This window comes from Labeo rohita, unplaced genomic scaffold (genome assembly GCF_022985175.1).
Source record: "Labeo rohita strain BAU-BD-2019 unplaced genomic scaffold, IGBB_LRoh.1.0 scaffold_1120, whole genome shotgun sequence".
In the NCBI taxonomy this organism is placed as follows: Eukaryota; Metazoa; Chordata; class Actinopteri; order Cypriniformes; family Cyprinidae; genus Labeo; species Labeo rohita.
Window position 1 is genome coordinate 1 of NW_026127253.1, and position 17,034 is coordinate 17,034.

Genomic DNA, 17,034 nt, shown 5'->3' on the forward strand with positions numbered 1-17,034 from the left:
CATTAAAAAAGGTCAGTATGATTTGTTCTATTAATCTATTAAATATAGTAAAGTAGGGTTTAGGTGTAAATGTGGGATTTACTCACCAAAATAACAATGTCCACTATGTCATTTTTATTTAGTCTTTTTAAATTTGGGGCAACAAGATATATCCGCATCTCAACAACACTGAAGCTATAGCAATGAAAACCACCAAGATGCTCAAAAACTCTGTAAATTAATGTTATTACACTTATTTTAAAATCATTTACTGTAAATAATTTCACTGTCTTTTTTGATCAATTCAATGCATCCTTGAAATAAAGCAATTTCCTAAAAATCATAATGACTCCATACATTTGAATTACTGTAAATACAATATCAGTCCTCATTATAAACACAAAATAATAATAATCAACTTTAATATTCAGTGAGGACAATTAGACTATGATTTATTTGATGGGGGGCGGTTAGGGGCCTGGATTATGGGTGGGGGGGGCGCTGGCCCAAAAAAGGTTGAGAACCACTGTTATGTACTCTTATTTTCATTGTTCTATATGTATTCTACATAACTGTGATAACCACAGGCAAGGCCGAACTAACTGCACGCACATGCTTCAACAATCTATGTTAAATGGAAAAGTATGTTAAGGTGTCAGGGTCTTTTACTCCCTTCTAGCCAAAAGATAAGAGGGGAGATGTTTGGCCCTGACATCTTCCGGAATGCCGTGGCATGATGTAGTTAATTGATAATGAAACATAGTGACTTTATTTTTGTCACTGAGTAGTAATTACTAAGAGGCTGGATCTTGACACAGCACTCCGGAGAAGGTGAGAAGTAAACGTGGGAAACCACATGTGAACATATATGTACATATTTGTAATAACACTGTTTGAATGAGCCATATATGATAAAGCGTATGTACAAACATGTGGTACTTTTTACAGAGTTATGAAACTATTTGCTCATATAGATAGTCATGAAAGCAGCTAAGAAAAAAGCCTCAATTTTTAATGTCATACAATACACAGCTCATTGTTATTTTTTATTATTTATTTATTTATTTATTTTTTAATTCTTCTTGAAGGTACACTGACCATGTCTTGAATAACAAAAAAAGTCACTGTTAGGATTTTAATGGGCAGATACTTGCGAATCACATTTTTAAAATCCGGGTGTTATGGATTTTTAGAGTAAAGATGTAAACTTATGTTGAATTTTAGAGGATTAACACTAGCTAGTGTAAACAGCACCCTCTGACCAGTGTAAATACGGCCTTATATCCTTATTTGTCACATCTGGGACATTTGCTCCTGTGCGCGCCTCACCCATTTGAAATATTTTTCACAGACGCCATTTTCTTCCCTCGCGATGCAGAGCATATGAGGACGGGAAACAACGAAATAAAGTGTTTAATCCTACGCACAAAGTGTGTTTTGTAATATCATATCGTTGTATAATGATATTAATGTGCTGTATGCCGCTAAACTTTTCTCAAAGACATTTTTTTCCACTCGCGATGCGGAACAGACGAGAGCTGTGTACTCCTAAACTTCTTCTCAGAGTGATAACGTTAAGGTTATTTCCTTTCACTCGCGATGCGGAGCAGACAGGGTATTTAGCAAGGAAACACCAAAAGTAAGTGTTTTACCTCAATTGCGATATGTGTTTTATAAGATAATATTACTTTATGACGACATTAACGTTACGCAGTGCGTGCCTAAACAAGCCTAAACGTTTCTCACAGATTTGAATTGCTATGTAGTGTTGAGGTGGAGGTCGCTTTTAACAGGGAAACGTAAGAAGTAAGTGTTTTGCCTCATTTAAAATATGTATTTTATAGCTGTATGCTTCTAAACCAACATAAACGTTTCTCACAGATCTCAATTGCTACGCAGTGCTGACGTAGAGATCATTTTTAATAGGAAAAGTAAGTGTTTTATCTCATTTAAAATATGTATTTTATAACGTCATATTTATTTATAGGGAAATGTATGTGTATTTATGTATTCAAACTGTTTCTCAGAGCAATATTTTCTTTCACTCACGATGCGGAGCAGACAGGGAAGTTGGTTTTATCAAGGAAAACACAGAAAGTAAGTGTTTTACCTCATTTACATTATGTATATTACTTTATGACCACATTAATATGTTGTGTACACCTGTTGTGTTTCTTACAGATCTCAATTGCTACGCTGTGCTGACGTAGAGATCATTTTTAACAGAGAAAGTGTTTTATCTCATTTATTAAATTTGTATTTTATAAGGTCATATTGATTTATAGTGATATTTATGTGCTGCACTCTCCTTAACTTTTTCTCAGAGAGATATTTTCTTTCAATCACGATGCGGAGCAGACGGGAAAGTTGGTTTTATCAAGGAAAATGCCAAAAGTAAGTGTTTTACTTCGTTTATATTATATGTAATACTACTTTTTGATGATATTAATATGCTGTGTGCACCTAAACATTTCTCAGAGATCTGAATTGCTATGCAGTGCTGAGGTGGAGGTCGCTTTTTAACAGGGAAACACTAGAAGTAAGTATCTAATTTAAAATATGTATTTAAGTAAGTGTTTTACTTTATTTACATTATGTAGTTTATAAGATAATATCACTTTATGATGACATTTATATGATGTGCGCCCTAAACAATCCTAAATGTTTCTCACAGATATTAATTTCTATGCAGTGCTGACATGAAGGTCGCTTTTAATAAAAGTCATGTTTAAAAAAAAAAAAAAATCATGAAATTGTATTATTTGTGTCCTAAGAGGACGGAAAATAGCAGTGCATTCATTTTCTGATTTCTCTTCATCGTCTTGCCCTTTTTAGGATTAATGTGCTTCTAACTTAATTGTCTGCATTTTTTTCAAGATGCTGTGATGATGATCCACTTCTGGCCAAATTGGTACAACCTTGAACTGCAAAATGCATCAGCAAAAAATTAAAAAAAGTTCAGAATTAAAGTAGTTGTCACTTGATTGCCCCTTGATTGTTTACTGTTACTTTAGCCAAAAATAAAAATGTTGTATTATTTAATTGCCATCAGGTTGATTCAAACCTTAATTAGCTTCTTTCTTCTGCTGAACACAAAAATATTGTGAAGAATGTTTGTAAACAATTGCTGTCCACTTACTTCCATGGTAGGAAAACACTAAGGAAGTAAGTGGAGCCCCAAAACTGTTACAACCATTCTTCAGAATATCATCCTTTGTCAGCAGAAGAAAGAAGCTCATACTGGTTTGGACCAACATGATGGTAAGTAAATAATTACATAATTTTCATTTTTTGGGAACTATCCCTTTTAATACATTGTAAATAACTTTAAAATAAATGTGTTAATATTATTGTGTTTTGTAGCTGCAATGATCAGTTAATTAAAAGTTTTTGAAACATTACCCTTATTGTGTTTGTGCCATTTATATTTTGCCATTAAATTTTTAGTTCAAATATATGTAACTTATATGTAACATATATTTAATTTACATATACATTGTTGCCCATATATGAACATATTATATAGACATATATGTTCCATATATGTGTGTATTTGGGAAAATATATGTGACATATTTGAAAGCGGCCATTTTTGTAATATTTTGAACTATATGTTGCATATATGTACAAGTATCTGACATATATTTTGTATATCTGTAATCCATACATGGACATATATATTATATATGTGTTTTGCATAAATTGCCATATATCAGATTTTCGTATGGGAGATTAAATAAAATAACTCATGCACGTTCATATTTCCCGCTGTTGTAATGTTAGCAGTTTTATTAAAAGCATATAGCCCTACGTGACATCTGTTTTTATATTGTTTATAAACAGTATAAATTTTTATATTGTTTGGATCAACTAGAGTAGATAGATATGAATGTTTATTCATAACCATACTGAAAATAAGTCAATATTGTTAGCTGATGCTAAGTGTCAAGCTAACAAACTTGCTGGTGCTAAGTAGAGGTAATTTTCTTAGTTATAAAGTCTAAATATTTTTATCCACCTAGATAGATTACATCCTAGGGAAAAAAGAAAGGATGTGATGTTCAGAACATGGTACCTACAGTAATTATTAAAGTGGGAAGTGATGCCCTTTGGGTGCATTTGGTCAGGGGTGTTTTTACACAGACAGTGTTTGAAAGGAAAAAAAACATGTTCTTGCTAACTTCAGGCCTTATTTCATGTCATATATAACTGTGACGTTATGCGAGCCTGTGCTACACAAGCTTTTGTGCTTAAAAAGTATTCAAATTTTTATTTTACAAAAGAAAATAAAAAATGACAGATCATTTTGCTAGGTAAGACCCTTCTTCCTCGGCTGGGGTCGTTTAGAGGTCTTGGAAGCTGCATTTAAACTACATTTTGGAAGTTCAGAAGTTCATAATTTCTTTACGACTCAAGACAGAAAGATATGAACATCTTGGATAACATAGCACTTCTATGACACAAATGTTGTAATTTATGACACAAGTGTGTTATAAAAAAATGGAGGTGTTAAAAACAACACAACCTGTTTTATCTTAACACATCTGTGTGTCTAGTTAGGGACAACACATTTTGTGTTAATTGAATTTAACACAGCCAGTGTGTTATTCTTAACACAGGCAGGGTGTTATATATTTAACACACCAATGTGTCATAAATCACACATTTTGTGTCATATAGCGTTTACCTGTTAAAATGAATGCAAGAGTTGAAGCAGAGCAGAGTTGAACTTAATGAGAATGTTAAAAAGCAGAATTACCAAAGCAGGGGTACCCAACCCTGTTCCTGGAGATCGACGTTCCTGCAGATTTCAGCTTCAACCCTGATCAAACACACCTGAACCAACTAATTAGGACAGAGAACTTATATTGACAAGAAGTGAAAGCCAATGGAACGTTCCATTGCAACAGCAGCGTCCAGCTGCAGCCCTACGCCTCTGCCATTTTGGAGTGAAAGCGCCTCGGCATTCCACTAGCTCAGGGGTGTCAAACTCCGGTCCTAGAGGGCTGCAGCCCTGCAGAGTTTAGATGCAACCCTAATTAAACACACCTGATCCAACTAATCAAGTCCTTCAGACTTAATTGAAAACTGCATAGTGTGTTGGAGCAAGGTTGGAACAAAACTCTGCAGTGCTGCGGCCCTCCAGAAACTGAGTTTGACACCCCTGCACTAGTTTCTTGCTGTCGCCATGGCATATATTACGCGTTTTGTTTATTCATTTTTTCGTTTATTCATTTTTTCATTTATATGTTTTCATTTATTTCCTAAGAATTGTTGTACTTTTGTTAACTATTAAATCATAAGTTGTTTGTTATTGAAAGGATTTTTGTGCGTACTGTAATCTTTGTTCGTTACTATTGCAATAAAAAAAAACAAATATGACAACACAGAATCACTAGACTAGTGATTATCAAAAACAGTTTGTCTTTATTTTTCACAAAATCTTTGCTCTCTAGAGACTGTCTATTTTAAGTCCAAGTATTAGCATTTTATATGTTGAATTAATACCAACATATAAAATTAAATTAAGGACATGCATCAAAAAATTGGGAATGTTGGACAGTAAATATATATAACAGCTTCACAGTAAACAGTTTTCGTATTGTTTTATATTAATGTCCATTAAAGCATGACTGTAACCAAAAAATATGTTGATGTAAAAAAATAAAAACATAGCCATTGTCTACAAAATGATTTAATTATTCAGTTATGACAGACACAGCAATGCATCATGTTCTGTAAGATCATCATGTATCATGTACATTTGTAATGCGTTCAAGGGAATTAAAACATAGCCTACAATATACTGTATAAATATAATATACATGTCAGACCTATAATAGTTACTAATACTTAATAATAATAATAATAGTAATAGTACCAGCAGTACTATTAATAGTACTAATAGTACTAGCAGTAATAGTGTAACATTGCATAAAATAAAAATACTTAATAAAGCAGGCTAAAACTGTCTCAAATGTATAATTAATGGTTGGAATTCACAACTGATAACATAAAACATATAATAATACAATACAACATTTACTGTATTAGTCGTAAATTTAACAGATTTAAGAATTAATTTTTTATTGCGCTTCAGATTTGGCTGTGAGATTTGCCAATTTTGAGTGCATAAGATGTGAGGGATTCTGATCTGTAAAAAAAAAAAATCTAACCATGTAGAGTGACTTTTTGCACTTTTTTGTGTCACACACTACTTCCCTGCAGTCACTGCGTTCTTTTATTTCCATTTTCACTTCTCTTTCGTTGTCATTCTGTCTGCTTCTGTGCTGTTTCACTCCAAAATGGCGGCTAAGCTACCGAAGCGCCACCTAGTGGCTGTTACCAAAAAAGCATCAGAGTTTCACCTCTTGGTATTCTATACTCTTTGATTAGGATCTGAAGGAGCACTTGATAATTACAGACAAGTGTGTTTGATCAGGGTTGGAACTAAACTCTCCAGGAAGGTCGATCTCCAGGAACAGGGTTGGGAACCCCTGTACTACAGGAAAGAGAAGCAGAAAAAAGGAGAAGACGAACAGAAACACAACTACAAATGACTTACAGTCACAGCCAGATGAAATCACCTCAAATAAAAGGCATTAAATCTCTCAAGATCTCAGCAGAGGACAGATTACTAACCAGTTTGACTTATTTATTTTTAAGAACAGAGGTTTAGATGTTGAATTTGTTTAGTTTGAACTTACCATTAAGGCAATCAGTGTTTGCTTTAGTTGTTCTCTTGACCCTTTATGTTGTAAGTTATTACTAACCAGTTCGACTTATTTATTATTAAAAACAGAGGTCTAGATGTTGAAATTGTTTAATTTGAACTTACCATTGAGGCGATCAGTGTTTGCTTTAGTTGGGCTCTTGACCCTTCATTTTGTAGCATTTTTTTTTCTTTTCTTTTCCCTTCCCTTCCTTCCCTTCCCTTCTCACGAGATGTAGGAGAGTAGTGGAGGGTGCGGTGGGGAAGAATGTTTGCTTCAACTGTCCACTTAAACATATTATATATCTTTTTCTTTACTTTCTTTTGTTATTTTGATCTGTCTAAGTTGTAAAACATCCTATTTTTGTGTAGTTTGGTTTTGTCGTTATTTAAATTAATTGGGGAGTGTGAGAATAATGTTGCTCCCAGGTGAGTGTACGCCATCTCTTTCACTCATCCATGGCGTTAGATGTGTGCCGGAACAGGGAGTTATGGTGGAGAGTGTGCTATTAGCAGTGGGAGAACAAATCAGCTGCGAAAATATTTCGTCAGCGTCAAGGATGAACAAAGCGGTAGTCGTCTTTCTTAGGGGCTGTTCACATATAATGTCTTTTGCGCGCTCAAGTTTGTTATTTGAAATGTAGACGCGCGGAAGCTGCGCTCATAACGCAAGCAACGCGGTCGTGACACGCTCGGTTTATTCTGGGGGTTTTTTCTCGCATAGATTTGAAAACATCTCAACTTCTCAGAATGCCATGTGACAAGATTCAACCAATTGGCTTCATCCTTTCCTGTAACAACATTGAAAGCTCAGCCAAGATGGAGAAACAGCTGATCATAGCTGTACATTTTTAAATAAATTTAGTAGCAGAGCTACAGCAAATGATTTTTAGTCCTGGAAATCTGTTTGTCCTTTGATAAAACTTCCGCGTCTTCATTGAGAGTGCGGGTCATGGTTGCTTAGCAACGGCAGACGCCACGGGAGCGCAAGCTACAGAGCGCTTTGGAGAGAAATAGAAATCGGCGCGCCTAGCATTTTCCACACGTTTTTAGGCGCGATATGTGAATGGCCCCTTAAAGAGGAGCAATTTGTTGCACAACTTATCAAAAGTGGCGTTGTAATTAATGAGAGTTTTGTCCAATTCTTCCTTTAGCTATCCAGGAAAATGGGTTCACAGTAGCAGCGACTTGCCATTTCTTGCCGCTAAATACAAATATTTTGGAGGCAAAAGACTAAATATAATATAAATATAAATTTAAATTTGTACATACAAACAAAACCATAAGAGAAGCAGAGCCTACTTTTTTGCATTGTGTGTGTTTGTCTATGGCTGAGAGGAGAACGATCACATGAGCTCTACCATCTTCTTTCCTATAATGGAAAAGGTGATGTTTGAGGATGAAGAAGGGATTAACAAAAGTGATGTATTAAGACAGAACAAGTTAGAACTGAAACATCTGTTACAGGAGCAAGTTAAAAATGCTTTAATAAGGTCATGGTTTTGTTCTGTAAAGGATATGGATGCTCCCAGTGCTTATTTATTTAAACTGGAGAGAAATGTCATGCAACATAATCCTATTCTTCATTTAAGATGTCCAGGTGGGACAATTACAGAAAATCCGAATGAAATGAGAAAACTTGCTGTTGATTTTTATTCTGGACTTTTTAATGCTGAACAATGTGATGAGGAGAGTGCTGCAGACCTTTTTTAAGACCTTCCTAGATTGCAACCTAAACAGCTTTGGGTGTTTTTCTGGGTTCTTCTAGGTCTCAGGAGAAAAATTGTGAGGGACTGCTGGAGAAGGTGGTGGCCCAATTGTCTAGATGGTGATGGCTGTTATCTTACACAAGGGGAGAGTTTTGGTTATTAATAATTTAGCTGCGTCCACATTGTGGCATAGGTTAATGGTGGTTGAACCGCCAGAAGAATGGGTGACTTCAATACAAAAGAGACTAGTTGATTTCTTCTGGTAAACACTGGATTCATGCTGCACAACTTTATTTGCCTCCATGTGAAGGACTGATAGACATTAAGAGCAGAATTCAAGCTTTTACATTGTTTTCCACACAAATATTTTTGGGTAGATAAGACTTGGTATTGACTTGCACTGCTGGTGCAATTTTGTAAAGAGCAGAAGGGTTGAATTATGATTTGCATTTTTCCTGGATAAAAATTCAAGATATGGACTTAACAGAGATCACATCTTTTTATAAATCAGTTTTACAAGCATGGGCTAAAACTTAAGATTAAAAGATTCTTTGAAATTCTTAAATACTGGGTCTTGGAAGGAGCCACTTTTTCATAATCCAGTACTTCATGGTAAACTGATGTCTTCTAGGAGTGTACAGGAGAATATCTTGAAAAGAAACTGTACAAAGATAAAGGATTTGGTTAATCCAGATAGATGGAAGTCTGTGGAGAATATAATGTTCTTCACAGGACTGCTATCTTCACACCTGGCTATTTGTTTCTTGAACAAAATATGTTCTTTTTTGCCAGGACATTATAGAGAAGTTATACAAACAGAAGATCTGAATGAACAGACAGACGTTTTACCTCAAAAACTGTTCATTTTTTCAACCTGTGATACCAGTGTGTTGGAAGACCAACCTGAAGAAACATTTACATGTCTGATGAAATGTCTAAAAAGGATTTATATAACCTATGTGTTAAGACTGTTATCAAAGAGGCACTGAAGGAGCGGCAGCCATTGAAGTGGACAAGGTGGTTTGGGTCAAACTTCCCCTTGAGAGATCAGTGGAGGTCCCTGTATAAGTTTCCACTAGAGAAGCGATCTGGAGATTTGCAGTGGAGACTTATTCACGGGGCAATAGCTACAAACAGACATGTGACACATTTTAATCCAGCAGTAAGAGGGGAGTGTGAGTTTTGTGGTGAAGAAGAGACTGTGGAACAATGGTTTTTGGATTGTTAATGATTACAGGAACTTTTGAAAGTTTTGACTGAATGGTTTAAATGTTTTGGTGAAACTTTTTCAGCATGTATTTTTATAGGGGTAGTGAAGTACAGAATGTCAAAAAGACAATATTTTGTCTTTTAAATTGTTATAGGGACAGCAAAATTGACAATTGAAAGAATAAACAACTGGGTATAGGTGGAGTAGACCCAATGAAGATTTTGAAGGGTTTAATTGCAAATAGATTGAAAATTTAAATTTCTTACTATGAGTTAGTGGGAGATTTAATAACCTTCAGACAAAAGTGGTGTGTAGGGAATGTTTTATGTTGTGTTTATGAAGAACAGCTTGTTCTCAGTTTTTAAAAGATTGTTGTGAATAGTTTGTCTTTTAAAAGATTGTTGTTGAAAGTTTTTTACATTTTACCGAAAGGTTAAGGAGTTATGTCATGAATAAGAATTTATTTAATTAAGTATCTGTATCTCTAACTAAAACACTGACCACTATAATGATGACTTTGGTGATTCTGCTTGTTAACATCAGGCGCCTTCAATAATAGTCAATAATCACTCAATGAATCTGTTAAATACCTCATTAACTTAAGCACTGCTTCAGTGTTAATTTAATCACTCTGTAGTGTGGATTATATAAACATGTAGTTGTGTAATATTCTCACAGTATCTAGCAAGAGAAAAACATACGTGGCTTCAAACAGATAATCCACAAACATACACGATTCCAGATTCATTTTTGTACAGCAGTGTCAGTCCTTCACCGAAATAATGACGTTAGCAATAAAATGTTGCCAAGCATGAAAATACATCACAATTTCATGCGCTTTTTGCAATAATATGCACACAGTTACCGGTTAATTAAAATGTGTGATGTAGATGTGCAAAACAAAGTTAGTAAATTTATTTATTTATTTTATAAATTGGTACCTTCAGTTTTCAGCTATTTTATTATACTGTTCATCCTGCTCCCCAAGTGAATTTAGGTACATAATACTATGTTCCATTAGACTGCAGTGCTAGAACAAACAAAACAAATCATTTTTAATTATTTAAAACAAACAAACCAAAAAATTGTATGAAATATTTTTGTGAGAAATGTTTCAGTGGGAACCCATATGCTTGAAATTTTCAAAATATATGCACATTACTACTCGCAGCAAAACATGTTTTCTTTGTGAGTGACTTGCAAAAAAAGACCAATGATTTCCACCCTCCAAATAGGCACCAACAATCACCTTTTTATATTCAAAGATGTTCCTCTTAAAAGAAGAGAAACATGAATGTTTGTACTTGATTTAGTGTGAGCAAATGAGACTAGCAAGGAATGTATCTATATTGGTGCTTCCTATAATACTGGTAACACCTGTGAGTTAAAGTTTTGTTGGGGAAACTCTTACCTAGGTAGAATAATGGCTGCTTGCCCTTGCTTTACCTTCCAATATCTGAGTTAAGGTATGGGTATTGATTGCCACAACATTTGGTCGCTTCTAAATAAAAATAATAAGTAAATAATAATAAATAATTTCTCAACTGCTACAGATGTTTTAAACAAATGCACATGAAACAAATGTGTGCGTTTTTAGGCAACCTTCCTCCTAGAGTGCACAGGGGATGCAGTGTTTAGTGTTTGAGACAAACCAGTTGCAGCTCATTACAATACTAAAGGCTATTTGAATGTCCAACTCCTAGGTTGGCTCTAACCCTTTTACCTAAATTCACTATTTCATATATGACCTCCAGAAACTTGCGTCCTGAAAATGAACGATGCATTATAGTACCATCCCAAGGAGCCACAAAATCACTTTTACATTAACTGCTCTCTCCTGGTGGAATGAGCTGCCCAAGTCATTCCAAGTCTTTCACCATCTTTGAGAAACAGCTGAAGACTCTCTACCATCTCTACCATTCTACTTGTTTTCTTTTTATTTATTTATTTATTTATTTATTTAAAAAAAACAGCAACAATGAACCTTCCAACACTTGCATTCCAAGTTCTAGTTATATGCTACTACGTATTTTCTTTTTATTATTATAAAAAAAAATAAAGTACTGCATTAAATTAACCAACATAATATTGCTCTTTTGTTGGTTTTGATTGCTTCTATTGTCCTCATTTGTAAGGTGTATATATTCACAATATATGATAAAACAGTCATATTACCCACCCACCCTAGAAACAATTAGGTAAAGCACTGAAGTATCAATACAAAAAGTGAGAGTAGCTCGCCAGTAAACTTGTTTTGACAGAATGTTATGTCAAAATGAATGAGATCAAATCAATTTTTTTTAAAACTAGTGTTTTTGAGGAGGAATAGTGAACTGCGAAAAGAGGGAGGAATACTGAAAACTTAAGCTGGAGTTCTGGATGCTCTGATGGAAATTTTTATTTAATAGCCTTAGAATAAGTCAAAAGGGTGTGTTCAAAATAAAATGTTAAGAAAAGTGCAGACTAAGGATGCTCAGATCAAAGACCATGTCTCCATGATTAAAGAATTTATACTTTATACCCAAAAAGTGCTTAAAGGGGTCATCGGATGCTAAGTTCACTTTTACATGTTGTTTGAACATTAATGTGTGTTGGCAGTGCATGTACAAATGTACCCTATTATGATAAAAAATCCACGCAGTGGTTTTTAATTAATCTGTAAAAAATGTTTCAATCGAGCCATTCTCAAATGTCTGTCATTGTGGCGTCACACCCACAGAGGCCGCTCCCACGATAGTTGATTGACATGAGCGTTTTACCTCAGATCAGCTGTAACAGTCCGCCCTCTTTGTTTCGATGCCGGAGCATAGATGTAAGTTAGACAAGAATATCTCTGATTGAGTGATTTGAGGTGTTGTGTTGCTGGATGTAATAATGAACATAGTGGTTGTCATTTACTCCCGTCATTTGAGCTGCTGAAGATGCAGTAGACTACAATTGTTTGTGAATGGAATGCGCCTCCCAATCTACATATATCCGTCTATGTTCGTGCGAATCATTCGTGATCCAGCTTCACTTACAACAGAAGTGAGTATAAGGGTTTTTTTATGAATCTTTGTGATCGCCTTTCCTAATAATGTGCTAGTTAGCAAGTTTAGTGGCTAAAGGCGGTTAAACGTGGCTAAAGTAAACAGGCTTGTCTCTCCACAGAGAGAAGAGAGGGGCGGGGCGAGCAGAGCTCATTTGCATTTAAAGCAGCCTCGACCAGAATGAGATGATTTTTGCAGAGCTGATTTTGGCAAGGTAAAAAGGGTGTTGTTTTACACTACCATTGAGAATTTTTAACCAAAGTATATTATGGACTTTTCATTAAGACCCTAAAGAATCATATCAACTTGTGGAAAATGGGCATCCGATGACCCCTTTAAAACAGTAGAACTAAGTCATAAGACAAACCAATGACCAGATCAGTATAAGCAATTACAGTAAAGAAGACTTGAGTGATATTGATTTCTACTCAACTACAAGGTATAAATATACATGTATCTTTCTGTTCAGGGAGTCTCTCTTGGTTGTTGTAACCAGTGGGTTCCTGGCCATGAATAAAACTTTCTTTCCTGCAAAGAGCAATTTTGGAGCTGAGGAATAGAAGTACTAAAGATTCTATGCTCAAAAGACCACCGCAAAGACAGTGAAGACTATAGAGCCGTCCTCAGGTTGAGGTAACAGTGTACACCTAAGAAGGACGGTGAGAGTGTATAGATGCTAAAGACCTGTGTGCTCATGTGTGATTCAGGTAGTAATGGTAGCTTTATAGTAGGATTATATTGTGACTATTCAAGGAATTCAGGGAATTAGCTTGAGTCATTGTAGTTCTTTGGATTGGATTGTAAGTATTCGAGGAATTCAGGGAATTAGCCTGAAATGCTGTAGTTATTATATTAACAACTGTAGCTGTTTTGAGTTGTCTGGTGACGTCAGATTAGCATTGGGAATTTTCACAGCAATGTCTTCCCAGTCAACACGTGAAATCATGTGATGCTCACAGTGACATCACACCATTCTCATACTGTGATACTGTGAGTGTGAGTAATATGTGAGCTCACGCCTAGCTACTAACAGATTTTTGTTACAAGAACCTTCTACAAACATACAACTGACTTCCAGCCACAGCCATAGAAGTAATAGTGTTTTTGATGTTTATAACCATTTTTTATAACCATTTTTAGCCTAGTCTCCATAAAATGTTGCATGCTTGTTTACATGATGTATCAGTTTAGGTACACTATATATACCATATTATAGAATGTCCCTGTTATAGCTGTCCACATGCAAATGTTCAACATTTCTTTGATAATTATTGACCTAGAGAGTAGAGAATTGTCCTGCCCTGATATATTTTTTAGATAAAATCTAGAAGTAGTTCACAAAAGTAAGTTTTTAACATAATGTCAATTATTTGAAAAAGGAAAAAGCAGTGGTTGTATTAAAAAAAAGTTGTTATATGACCATTTTGTGTCAGTGTGAAGAACAGTTTAAGTTAAAATCCTTAAAAAATTTGATAGTGTCCACAGTTGGCCGATTTCTTTCAAATTTCTCATACACCTTTAGAACTATGAGTTAAAGAGGCTAACTGAGTTTTGTTCTGATTGACCTTATGACTTGTGATTTACAGTGTTTGGTCTGCGTGATCAATTTTATGTGGACATCCTTGGTTAGTCTAACAACTATAATAGCATTTTAGTTGTATGTGGTTGAACCCTTAAAAATGCTAACAATTACACTGTAATATATCTCAGATGTGCCGATAAAATCATGCGATGCAGCTGAATGGTGTGTTAAAATAGTTTAGCGTTAATACGTTTGTGTCGACAGACGATGATGTCATCACATAACATATTCACATATTCGTCATACGTCTGAAAAGCCTACAATCACAGCTGTCTGAAGAGATATTGATCAAAATTGTAGGTTTATAATACAATAATAATTATGAATTATTCCACTTATGCATTAAAATTTACGGTGTTTTGCGTAAAACGAGACAGTTTTTATCCATTTAACCTAATGTATGTGGTAAAGTGTTTTTTAAAAAAAAAAAAATTATTTCTTTATCCTAAAAGTTCGTAGAAATATAATAAAAATAGTAATTATTTCAACCATGTATTAAAATTTTGGGTGTTTTCTGTGAAATTTGCATTAATTTACTCCCAACATGTGTAAGATACCCTTTTAAATTCAGGTATTCTAAAACCAGTAAAATAATCTAAAATATGCTGCAGATGATAAGAGGTTAAGTTTAAAAGCTGCCTGTTAAATAATGTTTATGTTTTCTTATCTGAAGTAATGTTTTTATAGAAGGTTATGAGACGTTAGAGAAACACACTGTATGGAAAGTCACATCTTAAAGAACTATTTGTTTATTAGTACAAATTATACAGTAAGCATGGACCATGTAAACAAAATAAAGCATATGTGTTACAAACAAAAATGACAGTTTTATGTGCCTACCATTAGTAGAGAAATTAGTTGAAAATAAATGTCACAATTTTTCTTATTTACTGTACTAACAGAGTAGAAAGCAGATATGGAAAATCTGCATAATGTTAGTGAACATTGTGACATCAGAACATGAAGAAGACATTTTTAACATGAGAAGGTTACATATTTTTGTAAGATAGTGTTAGAGGATGAAAAGGTTGGGTGGGTAACTGCTTGGTAAAGTAGAAGTGTATATGTTAAGACATATTGTCAAAAAGTAGAAATAATAGAAAAATTGTTATGAACACATCTATGTATTAAATCTTTTTTTTTATGAGAAAATCTAAAATTTTCTCAGTTTCAAATATTGTGCTTTTTGCATTTAACTTGTATTTTGAAAGACCATTAGCATGTATGAATGTATTAGTGTACAAGAAGGAATAAGCATTACATATTTTTGTTGGATCTCTCTAATATAATATTGTGCAATAAAATTTTCTGACATCATTTAGTTATGCTGATGTTGGTCAAATCCTGTATGAGTTTCTTTCTACTGTTGAATACTAAAGAGGATATTGTGAAGAATGCTGATAAGTAGACTGTTAATGGTATTATGAATATATGTTCTTTTGTGGTTAACAGTACAAAGACACTCATACAGGTTTGGGACAACATTACCATGAGCAAATGAGGACAGACGTAAATTTATTAGGTGACCTGTCTCTTTGTAACGTTGTATATTGTTAAGGGTTGAGTAATTTTTAATGCAAATTCTGTTTATTTCTTCTACAGTATAAACTCAAAAAGCTAAATGTTCATTCCAGAATATTTTATTACACAATCCAAAAAAAATGTAATGTATGTTTCTAGCTTTGTAATAAATTCTTTAAATAACTTGAATCTGTAACAACTGAAAATCCAACTTTTGTGTAGGTAGCATGTAAAAAAAAAAACTAGTCTTTAAATAAATGTGCAATTTCATCTAATCGGACATCTTCATCAGTTGTAGGTGTAGTAGATGACAAAGCAAATTTGCCTTTTTTGGGGGAGTTGGACAGATAAGGCCAGGCCTAGGGCCAAGTGTGTGTCCTTGCGGCAAGGTGGGGTCTTGCTGTTTAGGTGGGGTGGTTTGGGTAGATGGGCATGTCACAGTTTCACTTGAAGTGTCAACTTTGTAAACTGCAGTCGACAGTTTTGGTATCTGTGAAAGACAATAGTGTAATATTAGAAACAGAAAAATAATTAGTTTTTAATAAATTGAAATAACTATTTTTAAACAGAGTATAATAGAGCATACAGTTAGGAGAAATAAAGTAATGTAAAACAAATACATGTAATTACAGACATACAGTATTAGAGCGCCTTTGAGTTTTTCTGTTGAATGAATGTGTAAAGCTGGGAGGACTGCTTAGTCTTGGGACAGACTTTTCTGAAGGTGTTTGACAAAACAGCTTGCATGTGTAAAACTATGAAGTGCATAATTTAGAGCTAGAAAGTCACAAATGTGTATGTAGCATAGTTCAATTAGTTTAGTAAAAATGTTTAAATATTTCATGCATTATAAATACAGTATTCACTGTAAAAAGTGATACACTATATTTACTCAATAAAATTGTCAACAGGTTACAAGCAATATTATTAATTAAATTTAACACATAAGAATTTATTAGAATTAATCAAATGACATACTTACAAATTAGCCATACAAAATGAGTAAAATTGCACAAAAAAATATTGGTTTCATTGGAAACAAAAAAGCACTATGCTAATGAATACTGTGATGCATGCCAGGCCAGTAGTTGGTGATCAAGAAACACCCTTCAAAAACATAATACACATGCACATGACATCATCTTTTTCACATTTGACCTGAATCTGTCTGTAACGTTATTGATTACAGCATACTGTGGATATACAGGATTAAGTTTGGATTTATCATCATAATCAAAGATTTTTAAATGCTCTTTCAATTAAAATATAAAACGGAAAAAAGCTTACATTTA

General features: G+C 34.1%; 1 long non-coding RNA gene across 3 annotated transcripts; it reads left to right on the plus strand.

Moving 5' to 3' along the window:
• Positions 1-1,341: 1,341 nt before the first annotated feature.
• On the plus strand, positions 1,342-2,499 carry LOC127157590 (uncharacterized). Of its 3 annotated transcripts, none has more exons than XR_007825953.1 (6): positions 1,342-1,618; positions 1,728-1,785; positions 1,861-1,910; positions 2,007-2,076; positions 2,161-2,373; positions 2,458-2,499. It is a non-coding gene; the product is annotated as an uncharacterized LOC127157590 (long non-coding RNA). The 3 variants fall into 3 exon arrangements; XR_007825954.1 differs by having other exon boundaries at positions 2,041-2,076; XR_007825952.1 differs by having other exon boundaries at positions 2,007-2,373.
• Positions 2,500-17,034: the final 14,535 nt, after the last annotated feature.